The sequence below is a fragment of the Lissotriton helveticus genome, chromosome 10, assembly GCF_964261635.1.
Source record: "Lissotriton helveticus chromosome 10, aLisHel1.1, whole genome shotgun sequence".
Lineage (NCBI taxonomy): Eukaryota > Metazoa > Chordata > Amphibia > Caudata > Salamandridae > Lissotriton > Lissotriton helveticus.
The window spans coordinates 527,838,059-527,857,919 of record NC_136071.1 but is presented as its reverse complement, the minus strand read 5'-3'; the positions used below and the strand labels follow the sequence as shown (position 1 = coordinate 527,857,919).

At 48.0% G+C, this 19,861-nt stretch overlaps 1 protein-coding gene across 2 annotated transcripts in view; it reads right to left on the bottom strand.

Moving 5' to 3' along the window:
- LOC144784344 (cell death-inducing p53-target protein 1-like) overlaps positions 1–19,345 on the bottom strand; it is a 204,004-nt gene extending 184,659 nt beyond the window's left edge. The window contains exons 1-3 of one of the 2 annotated variants that reach the window (XM_078663067.1): positions 19,170–19,345; positions 12,485–12,615; positions 11,553–11,648 (exon numbers count right to left, since the gene is read on the bottom strand). The gene's annotated coding sequence lies outside the window, so the exon portion shown is untranslated. The remainder of the gene's footprint in view (positions 1–11,552; positions 11,649–12,484; positions 12,616–19,169) is intronic. The other variant, XM_078663066.1, reaches the window with a different exon arrangement.
- Positions 19,346–19,861: the final 516 nt, after the last annotated feature.

The window sequence follows — 19,861 nt, the reverse complement described above, 5'->3', positions numbered from 1 at the left end:
TTCCTCCTGTTTCTTTGCCCTTCGCACTGTATGAAAAATCTCCCGATTTTTTTCCTTTCCTGCTCTAAAACTGATTCTGATTGCAATGGTCCTGTCCCGGTTGGACTACAGGAATATTGTGTATAATGGCGCTCCTGCATATGCCTTTCGCCGCCTCCAGTTAGTCCAAAATCAGGCTGCCTGCCTGATTTATGGCCTGCCCAGATTCCATCACATCACCCCCCTACTCAAATCCCTCCATTGACTGCCCATTAAAGAACGGGCCCTCTTTAAATTGGGCTGTACCACCTTTCAGGCCATGGCAGGGACTGCCCCAGATTTCATTTCCTCCGCCATCAGTGTCTACTGTCCCAACAGAGAACTTCGCTCCTCCACTAAATTTCTTCTCTCTGTCCCCCGGTTCAAAAAAAGTAAATCTGGGGGTTTGAAATTCACTGTTCTTGCCCCCACTTTTTGGAACTCCCTCCCCCTTCACATTAGATCTATCCCCTCTTATTTTGAATTTCGCAGGGCCCTTAAGACTTTTTTATTTTCTCACGCCTTCCCTCAGTAACTCCGTCGCCCTTGACCTGGGTTAAGCATCCTCCAGCGCCATGAAACCGCCCGGTATACGAGCGCTATATAAATTCCTGTAAATTCAATTCAAATGTTATGTGGCAAATGCCATAGCCCAAGGGATGGAAGTACCTATCTCATGGAAAGGGGCAGAAATAGTGCCGGTGTATAAAAAGGGTGACAAGTCGCTTGCAGCCAATTATAGACCAATAAGTCTAATTGACTGCTTACAAAAAATCATGGGACGGCTGGTTTTGGGCAGGATCCAGACCTGGATGGATAATGAAAATATTTTGAGCCACCTCCAGGCTGGTTTCCGCCCAAAAACAAGTACCATAGACCAGGTTTTTCGGTTTATCATGTTATACTGGCGTACCGTGGTCCTGGAAATGGGTACCTTGTATGCCGTTTTTGTTGACTTAAAAGCGGCTTTCGACCTGGTCCCTCGCAATACATTATGGAAAGTCCTAGCGGGGCTGGGGATGGCACCTGAATTACTGAGCTTGATTGTCTGCCTACATGAGGATACCTTCGCTCGGGTTCGGTGGGGTTGCCAGGGGGAGGTTACGGAGCCCTTTCCGGTGGAGCGTGGAGTGAGGCAAGGTTGCGTTATGGCGCCGACCTTGTTCTCGCTCTTTGTGAATGGGGTTGCGGATTTCCTCTCCCTGGTCCCGACTGATGCCCCTGCGATGTCTGGTGAGCGGGTCCCGATCCTCATGTTCGCAGACGACACTCTCATTATTTCAAAGACTCAGAGTGGACTCCTGCAAGCACTGAAGCGTTTCGAAGATTTTTGTCTGGATAGGGGCTTAGAAATAAACACGACAAAAACCAAGTATATGGTTCTGACCGGACGTAGAAAGTGCAGGACAAATAGACCTTTCAGAGGGCTGATTAATATGAATGGTTCCCCGCTGGAGCGGGTAGATGCCTTCACCTACCTGGGGGTTACCCTTCAGAGAGACCTGGGGTGGTCTAGTCAATTAGATATTGCGGTGCTAAAACTCCGCCAGCAGGCAGGCATCCTTTTGAAAAAATTCACCTCTTCATCAACAAAGCCCATCAGCCCCTTATTGGAAGTATATGGGATGAAGGTGTTAAGTTCGGCCCTTTATGGAGCCGAACTTTGGCGTTTTGAAGATCTAAGAAAGCTAACGCTAGCAGAAAATGAATTTCTGCGAAAAGCTACTAGCGTTCCCATAAGTACCACGTTAATACCGCTAATGTGGGACCTTGGAAAAAAGGCGGTCCAGGATCTTGCCTTTCTGCGGCCATTACTTTACTGGCGCCATTTATGGACCACAGAAGAACTACAGCATTATGCCCAGGGCCTAAGGGAGATAATGGCTAAGGATACGTGCCATAGAATACATTGGCTGAAGGCCATTAGATCGATACTTTTCAAACTGGGAATGAGGGATCTATGGGAGGACCCGGAAAACGCTGCATTCCCCTCTAAAAAATCTCTAAAAGAAAAATATTGGGAGATGGTGATTACAGAAGAGAGGTCAGAGGGTCTCTCCTCGCACTTAACAGGTCGTTTCATGGATATTAAAGCCCAACCAAAACTGGAACAATATTGGGACATTATTGGTAAACAACAGGATCGCAAGCTCTATTTTCAGCTTAGGGTAGGATCACTCCCAGTAAGATCTTTTACAGTAAATTGGGCAGGCAAAAATGGTAACGACAGATGTCCTAAGTGTGGGGAGGAACAAGAGTCATTAAGCCACTTTTTATTCTTCTGTCCTCTGTATACTGCCCCGAGATCAATGTGGATCAAGCCTATATGTAAACTGCTTTGGATACATAGGCATGGTGAGGCTCTGAGAATCCTATCTACAGACCCGACGCCTAGAATTGCTGTTGCCGTGGCTAAATTCTTGAGATGGGCTTGGGTAATCCGCACAAAACATACAGCGGTAACTATGTGAAGATTAAGCTGCTTTCGCCTATGTACACTAGGGGTAATTCTCGTGAGTTTCTGTGCAATACTCCTCTGGACCAAATGTATATTGATGAAATTGATTTTATGACTCTTTTAAATTGTAATTCGGCAATAGTCTATTGTAGTTTAATACTCCTTTTAAATATTTATTGTATGTTTTTTTAACTAATATTTGTGCATTTTATGTATACTTTTATCACTTAATTATCGAATAAAGCTTATGAAACTAAACGGAACGTACAAAAATAGCAGTACACAGAATCAAAACACAGCAGGCAAAAGGAAACACAATATCAAAACACAGCAAGCAAGGAATGTACAAAAAATAAATAAATATAACAAATTTACAATGACTAACGAACTTCCTGGCGGGGTCTGAGAATGAAGGAATTAGTTCTGAAAGTGTCTTTGGAATAGAAGAGATTTGATGTCCGCTATGGAGATCGGGATGGAGGTGGTGGCACAGAGCAAAGCTTCCCTGGGACACCTGCAAGCCAAAACGCCCTGCGGGGGTCCGTATTGCATATAAATAAGGTGCAAAATGCCTGTACCACGAACAGGTCGGTACTACACCTTTCCTTCACCATTTCTTAACGCGCACACACCGCTAGTTGTTGCCGCTAGGGACTTGGCCCAGGCGCATAGTATATTAACCCTATCCTAACTTCAGGGTGTTCTATCCCAGAGAAAATCCCAATTGTGTGTTATTTTGCTGGCCCACAACCACTAGTATTGCCCAGTACCACATTTGCAGCCCCTTTTGATGTGCCTATCAATTGTGTGCAGCGAGTCTGCCCACAAATGGAGGGAGAATACATGGAAGAGGGGTCTATGTCAGGAATCCCATTAGATGATACATTCTGTGATACGGTGGATGAATAGAACCACCAGGCAGTGATATCAACGATCATGCCTCTGGAAAGATGCCTCAGTAGGACTGCATATTTATTCTCACACCCAGTAGCACCCAGTATGGAGTTATTCCCTCCCAGAAATCCACTCACGCCGTCTGATCAGGCTGACAAGTGCCCTTAAGAAGGCGTTCCTCACCAGACCTACCAGTCTTGAGGGTGACCTGAGGGTGCTCTTGGACCTCACGCCTGACATACCAATTGAACCGGTCTTTCCTGATGGGGTGGGGATGATGATTCACAAGCAGACTCAATAATGATGAGCCCAGTCCCTCCTCCAGACATGGTGCATATCCCCGGCCACCGACCCGATCTTATCACAGGACAATTCTGAGGGGGGAGTCTCACATGTTGGACCTGAATGGCCTTATTTATCCTACGTCGGCAGCATGGCCTCTGTCCATGAAGGTTGCTACGTATGTGGCAGACCACCTCCATGACCCCCTCGAGAAATAGGCGCAAACCCGTCTCCGTGCAGAACGTCTGCATCCTTCTATGGCAATGGAGGTGGCCCAACCCCCCAATATAGACAACAGGATGGCCAACTTGTTGGCCAAATATATTTATGACTCAAAAACGGCATTGACAAATCCTGGAGGTCCTGTCAGGACAAACTCTTAGATGTAATTGAGCCACTGACCAAACTCTTGGCCCTAGCGGAAGATGCAAAATCATCTGGTATACCTGTACTGCCTGAGGTTCTCTCCGGATGGGCACTAATTGCTGTAGTACTTCTTGAAAACGCAAACTGCGCGTTACCTACAGAGAGGAGATGATCCCTCTTAATCAAGGTGGACCCCACCTTCATCAGCTTCCTCGGAGGCTGGACCCATTGCCCAGGGGTGGCTCTTTTGGGAACCATTTATAAAAGAGTTGGGGAAATTTGTCTCAACCTATATGCCCCTAGGTAAGGCACAGGTGTCCATCAAAAAATATCCCACCCAAACCTTTTTGTCTGGGACGGTCGAGGAAGAAGGGCGATTGACCAGCCGGTTCTACACGCAATGCCCTCTCCAAAGCCAAGGCTACTGCAACAACAATTGGTAGGACCAGCCAAGATCTTGGGGGTCTTCCCCTGCAAGAGAGCGCACAGAGGTAGTGGGGCACGAGGAAACAACAGATGCCAGTTCTATGGAACCCAACCAGGTGAGCGTTGGTCTTTCTTCCCAGCTACATCTGGAAAGGGGGGGGGGGGGTGATTGCCACGTTTCCTCCACAACTGGGAGAAGTTAACCTCAGGTGCCTGAGCCCTTCAGGCAGTACAAAGGTTCCATATGTTTTATGGTTCCCCGGTGCAGCGGTTTGGGCCACGCTTGTTTACCTTTTCCGAGGCCCAATGCCTCTTGATACATCAGGGGGTGACAGACCTGCTGCGCAAGCTAGCTATAGACCAGTCTACCCTACACCGAAAGGGCTTCCACAGCCATATTTTCCTTGTGGAAAAAACAGGACGTAGTTCTACGACCTTTGATCAACCTCTGCGAGTTCAAACGATGGTTGGTTTAATCGCCACTTCAAGATAGAAGGCATCCATCTGTTGCGAGATTTGCTGAAACCACAGAACTCAACGGTGCTTCACGATCTCAAAGACACATGCCTCACAGTGCCCATTTTCCCACCTGATCGCAGATTCCTGCAGTTCCTTTGGCGAAACCAAGTTTACAAATTCACAACTCTTCCTTTCAGACTCTCTTCGACCCCTTGGTGTTTCACCAAAGTGCTCAAGTCGGCAATGGAATTGACCTCAGTCTTCCCTAGCGGAAGATTGCGAAGATCTCAAGGGAACTGAGACGCACTTTGTCCAAACCAACAACCTCGTTACGCCAGATAGACCATGTGGTAGGTCTTTTATCATCCTCCATGCAGGCAACACTACCCGGCCCGTTACACTACAGGGCCCTTCAGAGACTTCGGACCTTCCAGCTTCCAAGGGGTATTCAATACTGCGACCAAATCCCGCTGACGGAAGTCCGTCAAGAAATGAGTTAGTGGCTGGCACACATTGATGCGTGGAACGGCAGAGCTATTTTCAGGTCTGATCCAGATTCATGTTGGAATATGACACCAGCAAATCCGGCTGAGGTGCACGATGTGGGGCCTCCTTCACCAGAGGAAAACGTTCCGAGGAAGAGCAACAACTCCATATCAACTGCCTGGAACTAATGGCAAGGTCCTTTACTGTATAGTGTTGTGTCCTACTAAAAATGGACGTCTCTGCAGTCCAATATATGAATCACCTCGGAGGTCCCAGGTCCAAACTCCTGGCAGACTTGGCCAAGGAGGACCTTGACTTTTTGCCAATCAAACAACATATCGGTCACAGTGAAGTACCTCCCAGGGGTGCGCAACAAAGTAGTGGACCGCTGTTTGAGACAATGGTCAGACATGAGCTTGTGGCATCTGGATCAAAGATATTCCTTATCCGCTGGGGTCCTTTCACAGTGGATTGCTTTGCTTCTTGCCTAGACTATCAGGTGGACCAATACTTCAGTTGGAAGCTGGATCCCCTGGCGACGGCAACGGATGCCTTCCTTCAGGACTGGTCAGGCAGAACAAGGCTACGCTTTCCCTCCTTTCGCGATGATAATGCTCCTATCAACCCAAGTTCGGAAGCAAAAGCCAAGAGTGGTTCTCATAACTCCATTTTGAAGGTCGCAAGTGAGGTTTCCAGTTCTTCTGGAACTTTCTGAGGTTTCTCCAATCCTTTTTCCCCGCACTCCAGAACTTCTCCGAGATCCTCTAGGAAACCCTCACCCGCTAGTTATCCAAGGCGGTTAACCTCTTATGGCATGGTGGATTAAAGAGAATGATGGAGAGTCTCAGTACTTTCGGAGGAAGCTGAAAGTTTCTGGCCAGCACATGGGCGGATGGTACCACCAAGTGTTATAGGTCAGAGTGAACGAGATGGGTCAGTTAGTGTGTACAGGCATGTTGTGATCCCTTGGGGTCTGATGTTTTCGAAGTAATGATTTTTTGGGCCACCCTGGTATCCCAGGACTTAGCTTATGGGACAGTAAATACATTCAGGTCAGCCATTTCGGCAGGACACCCCCGATTCAGGGTTACCTGGTCAGTGAACACCCTTTAGTATGCAACTTGATGAGGGCTATCAGTTTGTCTCTACCTCCAGAGCGTGGGTATTCAGCTTTGTGTGAAGTGAATCAAGTTCTCAATCTTTTCAAGTCCTGGCAAAGAAAAGAGTCTCTAGCTCATAAAGAACTTTCTGGGAAACTAAAGCTGCTGCTATGCTTGATATCTTGTCATAGGGTGTCGGACGTAAGAGCTCTGGACATCACCGGCAGATTTCATTCCCTGGACAGTTACATTTAATATCTCACGCAGAACGAAGTCCAATTTGAGAACGATTTCTTATCCAGCATTTGGCAAATCACCAAAGTTGTGTGTGGTGCGATGTTTGAAGGCATATGAGCACATGAGAGGGGAATTCTGGCCTCCTGGCAAGAGACATTGCTAAGAAACCTAAAGAAACCTTTCAAAAAAGTATCCTCTCCCACAATTGCTAGGTGGGTTTGTTGGCTCATCCAGGTAGGGGGCTTTAATGGGTCTAATTTTGACGCTCACTCGCCATGTCTTCAAAGGCATTTACTCTGGGTACCAGACTGGAGGTTATCCTTACCGCGGCTGATTGGTCGTCTGACTTCATGTTTAAGAAGTTCTACTTTAACCTGTACTGGATATGGCGTCCCTGGTAGTGGACAAGCTTTGAACAAGCATAGCATAATCCTCGTCTCCAGTCCTGACATAGAATGAAAAAATTCCAATCATTCATAAAAGAAAGTTTCAATTCTATTAAGGACACGAAAGCAAGGATTATTCCCACCCTTCTTAGAGATTACATAAGTGTATAGGCAAGCTGTTACTAATTATCCTTGTTGTAAGGAATAAATATAAATTGTTATAGAATATGAATTAGATGTCAGTGGTTTGTGCATTTTGAATTGTACCAATGATCGAAAGTTCTTGTAGAGTTTCTGTATACTGTGTTGACAAGGTGCATTTTTCACCCGAATACTGGTTTCAATAAAATGTTCTCGTTTTCTAGGTTTGGAGTCCACCAAAGGAGAATGAGTAATCCATTGCATAAACAGGGAAAGTGGCAGGGGGGAGTTGTTCAATATGAGGACAAGAGAACTGTTCACTGGCTGAAGTTTTGTGTTTCACTTTCCTAGGGTGTTATGGGAAAGGTAGTTTATTGATATACTTTGAAGTGCTTGAGCATGGAAACAAAAGAAAGTAGAGCATAACACTTGCCTCGTGTCCTTAATAGAATTGAAACTTTCCTTTACAACTGCTTGGAAATATTCCATTCTCTATTCTTGAAATGTGTAAAGGGTATTGTTGAAGGTTGATGTTTTGTGTTTTACATAAAGGAAAAAATTCACTCTTATTCAAGTTAACTCGTAAACCAAGAGGTGTAGTTAGCCCAACCCTACAAAAAGACTTTTCTTTCCACACACTATAAAAAGTTACAGCATTGGTGTATATCATAGTGAAAAGCAAGGTGTTGGACTTTATTAAGAACACTTTCCATTTTTGCATATTAAAACTGTTCTTTATTGGTCAATGGACAGACATTCTGGAATAACCAGATTAGAGGCCCATTTCCCCATGTCAGACTATAATCCTATGTTGCTACAGCTCCTGTGGCTGCAACGTTGACGAGGTGAAGTCAACAAGCAGAGGGGATGGGCAACCGAGGAGCTGGGCGGGGAGCATACAAAGGTAAAAGAGACAAAACTGAGTGGGATGGTGTGTGGTGTGTGGGGGGGGGATCACAGAGGAACTGGGGAGAAGGAAAGAAAGGAGGGAGCAACACAGAATGAGGGGCTCAGGATTTAAGTGGCAAAGCGGCACACAAGGGATCGAGCAAGAAAACATATTAGCTGGTGTGGAGTGCTGAAAGCAAAATAAAAAAAGGAATTTCCTGAATGTAAGGAGATGAGAGACACAAGTCATCCAATCAAAAAGTATACTAACCAAGCTAAGCTTCACAGGAGGTCCAGAAGGTGACTTGTTTGGATTTGGTACTTTCATGGGAAATTTAATGGCCCATATACTCTACTCTCTCACACTTGCGATTACAATTAAAAAACCTGAATGTCAAATATTTACTCTCCACTACACTCAAAATAACTTGTAAATTCGTATCATGCTCTTCACTGTCCTTCCAAATATCAATATATCATCTTGGAAAACCACTAATCCAGTAACTCCATGAAGTGTCTCCTTTATAAAGCATTTGAATGCTGATGCTGCACTTACAAGACCAAAATGCATTCTTAAAAACTGGAACATGCATTCACGTGTGACAAAAGCTGTCCAATTCCAGGATTCCTCATATAATTCAAACTGGTGATAAACACTTGCAAGATTCACTGTAAAAAACATGGTGGTCCCTCCAAGTGGCTACACCATTTCATGGCGAATGGACAAAAGGTGCCTATTTAGCTTATTTTCCTCATTGAGACTGCATGAACCAATGCACAATCGCAGTTCACCAGAGCATTTTAACGTCATAGCCATGTAAAAAAACACAATGAGGAATTTGTTAGCTCAATGATCTTCTTAGAACACAGATCCTCTAGAATTACTCTTGTTTTCTCAATAGGCCAAAAGAAAGTTACAAACCATATATCTAACTGGCATGGCATTGTTTTTTTAAATGATTTATGCTTAAATATCACAAACTTCCCCAAATTCTTCTAGAAAACGTTAGTACACGTATTTTTCGAGGGGAAAAACAATACTTTGCATTGTCACACACAGATTGCACAGGGTAGAAGCACTGGGATAATCGAATGCCCATCTCTGGTTGGTGTGGCCAACCCAAAACAGCATCAACCTTAAACTTATCCTAGATCGTTCTACAGTTTTCCTGTCCACAAACTCTTTTTTCACAAAAAATAACAAGTCCAACTTAATTTGTATCCATCAGGCTGAAAGTCCAGGGGGAACTATTATCTTTCACCCTACAGCTCCAATATCAAGGACTTGCCAATGACGGGGAAACCACACACAAATCTACCATCATGGATACTTCCTTGCCATCAATATAAATAAAACATTTGAGAAACCACCGTACCCCGTCCCTCTCATGCAAAGAAGAACATTAAGGCTAAGACTTGGTTCCACCTTTTTCTCGACCGTGGTAAACTTAACCTTATTACTCATACTAGCCTTTCATACTCTGCCAAAATGACGACTCTTTTAACAACAGTTACACATTTTGTCCATGGCTGGGTACCCACTAAAATGTCCCACATGATGCAGACTGCCATATGTGAACATGACAACGCTTTTCTTCTCAGTTTCTTTGATGTGAGTGTCTTTTATTTTAGTTTTTACTGTTCGAAAAATTCTTCACAACACTAATATTCACACCTACGTCAACCCTTCTTGCTCCTTGGAATCTTATTACTTGTATAAACTTCTGTGACTGCTCAATTCATTGGCAGTGTTTATAGTAGCATTCAGAGTGAACTCTGTGCATATCAATAATCTCTTCTGAACGTTCTACTTTTAGTTTTCATTATCGCTTGAGCTCTTGGAACTTGACCATACACGAGAGACTCAAATTCACAAGACATAGCTAAAGTTCTTAATGCGGAAACATAGAAATCAAAGGATTTATCATGTTTTTGTGTCTGTAAGTAAAATGTAAAGCTCTCCATCACGGTGTTCATTTTTTTCCAGATCTAGTTTGATGGCATACCGAAAAACATCCAAATCCCCAGCTTTCTCTAAACGCAGTCAATTCTTAAAAAAGATAGAAAGTGCAACTCACCCTCAAATACTACCACATATACTAGTAAAACAGGATACCACACTACCCATCTCATTGGTGGGTCACCAGCCAATTGAAAAAATATAGTGGAATTGCACTGCTAGCCAAAGTAAGTATTGGCCACGTATCATAAAGGTTTTCCAAAACAATTCTAAAGGTAGAAAAGTTGGTAGGATACAGATGATAAATTAAACGTTGTTAAAAAATAACAAAAATGCTGCGGATATCAGGAAATCCTGCTATTTTAGGTCATGCTGTTTGCTAAGAATAGGTCAACTCCTTCACAATGCGTTGTTCTAATTAAAGAGAACGCATACGTAATAGTATTACGAAACTTGCTAGGATGCCAGTGTAAGGAGGCTTGCTTCAGTTTGACGCATCATGTCAATTTCTGAAGATGGCTCACGAGATGTTTGGACATAAATACGCCCAAAGGCCTAACTGTTTGTCACTTGATCCTGCGCGTATCCACTAACAGCTGCAGATGTATGTAGTAAACACTAATGCTGAAGAGCAACCACCAGTGGATACTGGAAAACTATACTGAAGCACATCCCTAACAATGTTTCTACACCTTGCAGTGATGACTGAAATTCATAGCTTCGACCTAATACTGATTCCTTGTAACTTATGGCCAAAATGGGACAGCTGATATCCAGAGGTTGCTCATGAACGTATTCTTCCCTCCAGTCACCAACATGTTGGGGAAATAAGCGCACAGATCTCAAGAGAGATACCCCACTACTTCAAGAGACAGGGTTCAACATATAATTCACTTATCAGAAATAAGGGAATGTATTCCTGATAAGGGGAAAGAAGCTCCACAAGTCTGGTAAGTTGAGATGATTATTTCGTATAACAGGAGCATTTAGCGCAACCACACATCCCACAGCCCTGCCTTTAACTGTCTCCCAAATCTTCCCCCAAACATTCCACAACTCCCCACGGCAATGGTTCTAAAGAAAGGATGAAAATACTTGTTGCAGCACATAACAGTTACCTTGATGGAGAATAACCCCTCTTATTCAAAGCCAAATACAGACAACATACAGAACATTACAATGCTGAACCTCTGGTGTATGGCTGTATGCACCCTCAATTGGCAGTCAACAGGGGGAGATCTAGGGGCAAACTCCCTACCATCACCTGGAGAATCCACCCCCAGGTCCAGTCACTATGACATCAAAGGGTGAAAGTGTGCACCAAGGTATTCCCAGAATGTCCAACAAGCTGCTTGGCAGTCAATGCATCGTTTTCAAAGTAATTCGCATTAAAAAGCAACATACCTGGGGGTGACTTAATTATTGAGAAATCAAGCTGTAGTGAGACTTACCTCAAGTCCAGATACTGATTACTTGACAATTAGTGCTGTGGTCTGGGTGCAAATCTTGATATGGCTTCTTCGTCGGTAGCCTAGGTAGAACATATCCTGTTAATTGTTTAAGATACATATTAATACTCTTACTCTGCGTGGCATGAAACACTCAATGGGGTTTAAGATAGGACATTTGGTAAACTGAACATTCAACATACAATATGATTAGACATGAGTTATCTGTCAACCACTGGAAGATAATGAAAAGAACATCCTGTCTTTTTTTGAGAATTCATTAAGTAAATTTCATTGTGCAGGATATGTGACCAATCTCACTTTTGCTACCTTAGTTACTAATATGAGTTGATATGTGGTAAGAGTTAATAATTACTCAACCGTCCTACCGAAGACATATTTAGATTTAATTGACAATACCAGTTTGTGAAAAGAAATCTAATGCAAACTCTAATTTTGGCTGACCATATATACATGTAATGCAAAAAGTGAAATAGACAGTTCTGGGTGTTCTTATTACCTACCTCAATTACACTAATGTTAACTCTTATAATAGGGAGTACAGTCGAGATGATATTACCGAGATCTGAGCCAGCAGTTTATACAATAGTCCTCTGTGTGTGCCCAATCTACTAAGCTACTTTTGGCCCTGGTGTCCACCTAAAAACTTCCTTTGGAGAAACCAGCAATCCCAGTTCTTCACACCAACTGGGAAATACAGAACAGACACCATTCTCAATTCTGCGCCTCCCCAGAGTCCCTACGGCATCACTACGGACAAGGAAGACCTTCAACGCCTTCAGTCATTGGAAGGTAAAACGAAGAGTGCATGTAAACTGTTCCTCAAATTCCAAGCCTGAATCAGAACGTGGTCTGAAGGCATCAGCATCGCCTACCCACCCACACTCCCAACCCCAGTTGCCCTGATGTTGTACCTCAGTTTCAGGTCACTGTCAGCAAAAGTACTACAGCTTGTATCCCCTGTCAGTGTCGGAGATCTCTTCGATGGGGTTTCCTGCAAGGAAGAGCGTAGCTGACGCAGCCTACTCCAGTGGGTAGCAACCACCTGCCGGGGAACAATACAGAAGTGCTACTGTTAAATCAAAATGTTATTTAGTAGTTTATGTACTTTATATTTATCGTGAAAAACATTTTGCAAGGCCACTTGGCAGCACTAGATGAACGGATGAAGGCTCAGTAGTCACATGGTAAGATAAATAGAGGACGTCTGTATGTAAATAGATGGAGGAGAAAGATACAAAATCAAGTATCAACTGTATAAATCTTCAAAAGAAAGGGAGGCTAGAGGTTTATTTGCCTAGTGTTCGCTTCAGATTAATGCTCGCTCAGTGTCATCTATATTTACTTTTAGTACCTTTATGTACATTTTCTGAATTTGCTTTGATTGGCCTGTCACTCAGTATTGGCTTTACAGTTTTGTACAGCAGTAACAATATTGAGTTTGCACTGCACTAATTACTTGCTCAAACAGAAGTTGCAAGCGAGGGACACTATAGGCCCTATGTGTAAACGTATGTCGCCATATACACAGAACCCTTTCCTAGATTCAGTAAAACCCATAAAAAATACCATTTGGGACATTATTACTCATTGCATCAGGAGGAAATTCGTAATTGGGTATAAAAAATTGGCCCATACCACACCCCAACATCATTCTCAATGTGGCTTTTGCACCCAAGCACGCGCAGCACAGGGAAAACTCCCAAAAGCAGAGAAGGGGAGTATTGGATAATTACAGTTGTACAAAAGAATCCATACCCTCTCAGAGAAATTAAATCAACAGTCAAGCCCCATCCCAGATCTGGGATCGGTGTGGAGCTCAGTGGGGTGGCAAGCAACGTAGAGTTGTGGTGGCTGTAATGTACAGTGGGAAGCCAAGCTGCCACTAGCTGGTGGGGATTGTGCCTACTAGGGAACCAAGCCGCCAGAGCCATGGTTTGTGCAGCCAACCTCATGGAGCATGTGCTTGGAGGGCAGCTCAGCCCCTCACCACGCCCGGAGCTGTGGTGGTGTAGTGCCTAATGGGCAGCCATGCACCTCAGAGCAGTGCTTTATCTAGCCTTCAAGCCCACAACCCAGAGTTGTGGGGAGTGTAGTGCTAAAGGTACAGTAACGCCCCCAGAGCAGTGGTGTCTGCGCCCCCCCCACCCCCACCCCTGAGTTGTGGTGAGTGTAGTGCTAAATGTACAGTAATGCCCCTGAGCAGTGGTGTCTGCCCTCCCACCCCTGAGTTGTGGTGAGTGTAGTGCAAAAGGTACAGTAATGCCCCAGAGCAGTGGTGTCTGCCCTTCCACCCGAGTTGTGGTGAGTGTAGTGTGTAGTGCTAAAGGTACAGTAACGCCCCCAGAGCAGTGGTGTCTGTACCCCCCACCCCTGAGTTATGGTGAGTGTAGTGCTATAGGTACAGTAACGCCCCCAGCGCTGTGGTGTCTGCGCCCCCCCACCCGAGTTGTGGTGAGTGTAGTGCTAAAGGTACAGTAACCCCGCAGTGGTGTCTCCCTCCCACACCCCGAAGTTGTGGTGAGTGTAATGCTAAAGGTACAGTTCCCCCCAGAGCAGTGGTGTCTGCACCCCCCCACCCCTGAGTTATGGTGAGTGTAGTGCTAAAGGTACAGTAACGCCCCCAGCGCAGTGGTGACTGCACCCCCCACCCCAGAATTGTGGTGAGTGTAGTGCTAAATGTACAGTAATGCCCCAGAGCAGTGGTGTCTGCCCTCCCACCCCTGAGTTGTGGTGAGTGTAGTGCTAAAGGTACAGTAACCCCCCCAGAGCAGTGGTGTCTGCGCCCCCAACCCAAAGTTGTGGTTAGTGTAGTGCTAAAGGTGCAGTAACGCCCCCAGCGCTGTGGTGACTGCACCCCCCACCCCAGAATTGTGGTGAGTGTAATGCTATAGGTACATTAACGCCCCCAGCGCTGTGGTGTCTACGTCCCCCACCCCTGAGTTGTGGGTAGTGTAGTGCTAAAGGTACAGTAATGCCCCAGAGCAGTGGCGTCCGCACCCCCCACCCCTGAGTTGTGGTGAGTGTAGTGCTAAAGGTACAGTAATGCCCCAGAGCAGTGGTGTCTGCACCCCCCCCACCCCTGAGTTGTGGTGAGTGTAGTGCTAAAGGTACAGCAACGCCCCCAGCGCTGTGGTGACTGCACCCCCCACCCCAGAATTGTGGTGAGTGTAATGCTATAGGTACATTAACGCCCCCAGCGCTGTGGTGTCTACGTCCCCCACCCCTGAGTTGTGGGTAGTGTAGTGCTAAAGGTACATTAACACCCCCAGCGCTGTGGTGCCTACGTATCCCACCCCTGAGTTGTGGTGAGTGTAGTGCTAAAGGTACAGTAATGCCCCAGAGCAGTGGCGTCCGCACCCCCCACCCCTGAGTTGTGGTGAGTGTAGTGCTAAAGGTACAGTAATGCCCCAGAGCAGTGGTGTCTGCACCCCCCCACCCCTGAGTTGTGGTGAGTGTAGTGCTAAAGGTACAGTAACGCCCCCAGAGCAGTGGTGTCTGCGCCCCAACCCAGAGTTGTGGTGAGTGTAGTGCTAAAGGTACAGTAATGCCCCAGAGCAGTGGTGTCTGCACCCCCCACCCTGAGTTGTGGTGAGTGTAGTGCTATAAGTACAGTAACGCCCCCAGCGCTGTGGTGTCTGGTCCCCCCCACCCGAGTTGTGGTGAGTGTAGTGCTAAAGGTACAGTAACCCCGCAGTGGTGTCTCCCTCCCACAACCCGAAGTTGTGGTGAGTGTAATGCTGAAGGTACAGTTCCCCCCAGAGCAGTGGTGTCTGTGCCCCCCCCACCCGAGCTGTGGTGAGTTTAGTGCTAAAGGTACAGTAACACCCCCAGCGCTGTGGTGACTGCACCCCCCACCCCAGAGTTGTGGCGAGTGTAATGCTATAGGTACATTAACGCCCCCAGCGCTGTGGTGTCTACGTCCCCCACCCCTGAGTTGTGGTGAGTGTAGTCCTAAAGGTACATTAACGCCCCCAGCGCTGTGGTGTCTACGTCCCCCACCCCTGAGTTGTGGTGAGTGTAGAGCTAAAAGCACAGTAACGCCCCAGAGCAGTGGTGTCTGCACCCTTAACCCAGAGTTGTGGTGAGTGCAGTGCTATAGGTACGGTAACGCCCCCAGAGCAGTGGTGTCTGCGCCCCCCATCCCAGAGTTGTGATGAGTGCAGTGCTAAAGGTACGCTAACGCCCCAGAGCAGTGTCGTCTGCGCCCCCCCCACCCCAGAGTTGTGATGAGTGCAGTGCTATAGGTACAGTAACGCCCCAGAGCAGTGGTGACTGCTACTCCCACCACAGAGTTGTGGTGAGTGTAATGCTAAAAGTACACTAACGCCCCGATCGCAGTGGTGTCTGCTTCCCCCACCCCAGAGTTGCGGTGAGTGTAGTGCTAAAGGTACAGTAATGCCCCAGAGCAGTGGTGTCTGTGCCCCCACCCCTGAGTTGTGGTGAGTGTAGTGCTAAATGTACAGTAATGCCCCAGAGCAGTGGTGTCTGCCCTCCCACCCCTGAGTTATGGTGAGTGTAGTGCTATAGGTACAGTAACGCCCCCAGCGCTGTGGTGTCTGCGCCCCCCCACCCGAGTTGTGGTGAGTGTAGTGCTAAAGGTACAGTAACCCCGCAGTGGTGTCTCCCTCCCACACCCCGAAGTTGTAGTGAGTGTAATGCTAAAGGTACAGTTCCCCAAGAGCAGTGGTGTCTGCGCCCCCCCCCCCACCCGAGCTGTGGTGAGTTTAGTGCTAAAGGTACAGTAACGCCCCCAGCGCTGTGGTGACTGCACCCCCCACCCCAGAATTGTGGTGAGTGTAATGCTATAGGTACATTAACGCCCCCAGCGCTGTGGTGACTACGTCCCCCACCCCTGAGTTGTGGGTAGTGTAGTGCTAAAGGTACATTAACACCCCCAGCGCTGTGGTGCCTACGTATCCCACACCTGAGTTGTGGTGAGTGTAGTGCTAAAGGTACAGTAATGCCCCAGAGCAGTGGCGTCCGCACCCCCCACCCCTGAGTTGTGGTGAGTGTAGTGCTAAAGGTACAGTAATGCCCCAGAGCAGTGGTGTCTGCACCCCCCCACCCCTGAGTTGTGGTGAGTGTAGTGCTAAAGGTACAGTAACGCCCCCAGAGCAGTGGTGTCTGCGCCCCAACCCAGAGTTGTGGTGAGTGTAGTGCTATAGGTACAGTAACGCCCCCAGCGCTGTGGTGACTGCACCCCCCACCCGAGTTGTGGTGAGTGTAGTGCTAAAGGTACAGTAACCCCGCAGTGGTGTCTCCCTCCCACAACCCGAAGTTGTGGTGAGTGTAATGCTAAAGGTACAGTTCCCCCCAGAGCAGTGGTGTCTGTGCCCCCCCCACCCGAGCTGTGGTGAGTTTAGTGCTAAAGGTACAGTAACAACCCCAGCGCTGTGGTGACTGCACCCCCCACCCCAGAGTTGTGGCGAGTGTAATGCTATAGGTACATTAACGCCCCCAGCGCTGTGGTGTCTACGTCCCCCACCCCTGAGTTGTGGTGAGTGTAGTCCTAAAGGTACATTAACGCCCCCAGCGCTGTGGTGTCTACGTCCCCCACCCCTGAGTTGTGGTGAGTGTAGTGCTAAAGGTACAGTAACCCCGCAGTGGTGTCTCCCTCCCACAACCCGAAGTTGTGGTGAGTGTAATGCTGAAGGTACAGTTCCCCCCAGAGCAGTGGTGTCTGTGCCCCCCCCACCCGAGCTGTGGTGAGTTTAGTGCTAAAGGTACAGTAACACCCCCAGCGCTGTGGTGACTGCACCCCCCACCCCAGAGTTGTGGCGAGTGTAATGCTATAGGTACATTAACGCCCCCAGCGCTGTGGTGTCTACGTCCCCCACCCCTGAGTTGTGGTGAGTGTAGTCCTAAAGGTACATTAACGCCCCCAGCGCTGTGGTGTCTACGTCCCCCACCCCTGAGTTGTGGTGAGTGTAGAGCTACAAGCACAGTAACGCCCCAGAGCAGTGGTGTCTGCACCCTTAACCCAGAGTTGTGGTGAGTGCAGTGCTATAGGTACGGTAACGCCCCCAGAGCAGTGGTGTCTGCACCCTTAACCCAGAGTTGTGGTGAGTGTAATGCAATAGGTACATTAACGCCCCCAGAGCAGTGGTGTCTGCGCCCCCCATCCCAGAGTTGTGATGAGTGCAGTGCTAAAGGTACACTAATGCCCCAGAGCAGTGGCGTCTGCGCCCCCCCCCACCCCAGAGTTGTGATGAGTGCAGTGCTATAGGTACAGTAACGCCCCAGAGCAGTGGTGACTGCTACTCCCACCACAGAGTTGTGGTGAGTGTAATGCTAAAAGTACACTAACGCCCCGATCGCAGTGGTGTCTGCTTCCCCCACCCCAGAGTTGCGGTGAGTGTAGTGCTAAAGGTACAGTAATGCCCCAGAGCAGTGGTGTCTGCGCCCCCACCCCTGAGTTGTGGTGAGTGTAGTGCTATAGGTACAGTAACGCCCCCAGAGCAGTGGTGTCTGCGCCCCCCATCCGAGTTGTGGTGAGTGTAGTGCTAAAGGTACAGTAACCCCGCAGTGGTGTCTACCTCCCACACCCCGGAGTTGTGGTGAGTGTAGTGCTAAAGGTACAGTAACGTCCCCAGCGCTGTGGTGTCTGCACCCCCCACCCCAGAGTTGTGGTGAGTGTAGTGCTAAAGGTACAATAACGCCCCCAGAGCAGTGGTGTCTGCGCTCCCCACCCCAGAGTTGTGGTGAGTGTAATGCTAAAGGTACAGTAACCCACCCCAGAGTTGTGATGAGTGCAGTGCTATAGGTATAGTAACGCCCCGATCGCAGTGGTGTCTGCTTCCCCCACCCCTGAGTTGTGGTGAGTGTAGGGCCAGAGGTACAGTAACCCACACCAGAGTTGTGGGGAGTGTAGTGCTAAAGGTACAGTAACGCCCCCAGAGCAGCGGTGTCTGCGCCCCCCCCCCACCCCCACCCCTGAGTTGTGGTGAGTGTAGTGCTAAATGTACAGTAATGCCCCTGAGCAGTGGTGTCTGCCCTCCCACCCCTTTGTTGTGGTGAGTGTAGTGCTAAAGGTACAGTAACGCCCCCAGAGCAGCGGTGTCTGCGCCCTCCCTCCCAGAGCTGAAATAGGTCTAGTGCGCAGGGGGAGCTAAGCAAACCACATTTGTGGTGTGTGTGGTGGTGAGTGGATAATCTAGCACCACCCGCCGCCTCGTAAAGGATGGTGTTGACTGTGTGTAGTGCTCAGTGATGTTGCCCCACAACCCTGATGGATTCAGCACCCAGAACAGGTATGTATTCAGCCAGGCACCCCAGAGGTGGTGTGGGTATGAACCAGTGGCCAGGACAGACTGGCAGTCCCCGTGAAGCAGCGGGTCACTCTCCACGGAGAGCCGCCACTCTCTGACTGGCAGCGGCTCGGGTGCGGGATGGCAGTTGCCGGAGAGGAGGTGGGGGTGACAGGGCGGCCTTGGCACTGCGCATACAAGAGTCACTGTGACTGCCGCAGGCCGGGCCCTCGGTCACGGGAGGCGCCGCCGCGCGCCCCGGGGCAGCGGGCAGCAGGTGCCAAGACAGGGGGCCTATCGGGGGCAGGGTGGCGTCAGAACGAGCCGCAGTGAGGACGAGCCTACTAACCAGCAGCAGCGATCCCGCCAGCAAGGGCCCCGTGGTTTCCTGGCTTCTTCAGCCGCGCACCTGCTCGCTCGGGCGGGCTGGAGTCGGCCCCAGGCGCCGGTTCACTGACAGCTCGAGGCGGCCCCACGGAGCAGAGTCAACATCCCAGCGCCGCGTCACTGGCCCCGCCCTCTGGCGGTGACGGAGCCTGCGCGTGCAGCCGATAAGCACTGCCCAATACAACACTGGGATGCTTTATTGGCACGGCTGAGCATCCGAGGGAGCCGTGGTATCCCGGGGTTACGGGCATTGTGACAAAGGATGCACACAGCAGAGATCTACTAGAGAACTGCAGGAGCCAATGCTTGATAGCGTTTAAACGTAAACTGATCAGGGAAGTGTAAAGGGCAAGAGTCCTATTTCAAATAATGGGATAATTATCATATGATATACACAGTGGCAGCACATGGTTAAACGTAGTGAGGTAATTAGCATATGATATACACAGTGACAGCCCTTGGTTAAAAATAAAGGGATAATTATCATATGATATACACAGTGACAGCCCATGGTTAAACGTAGTGGGATACTTATATGATATACACAGTGACAGCACATGGTTAAACGTAGTGTTATAATTGTCATATGATATACACAGTGGCAGCACATGGTTAAACGTAGTGGTATAATTATCATATGATATACGCAGTGAC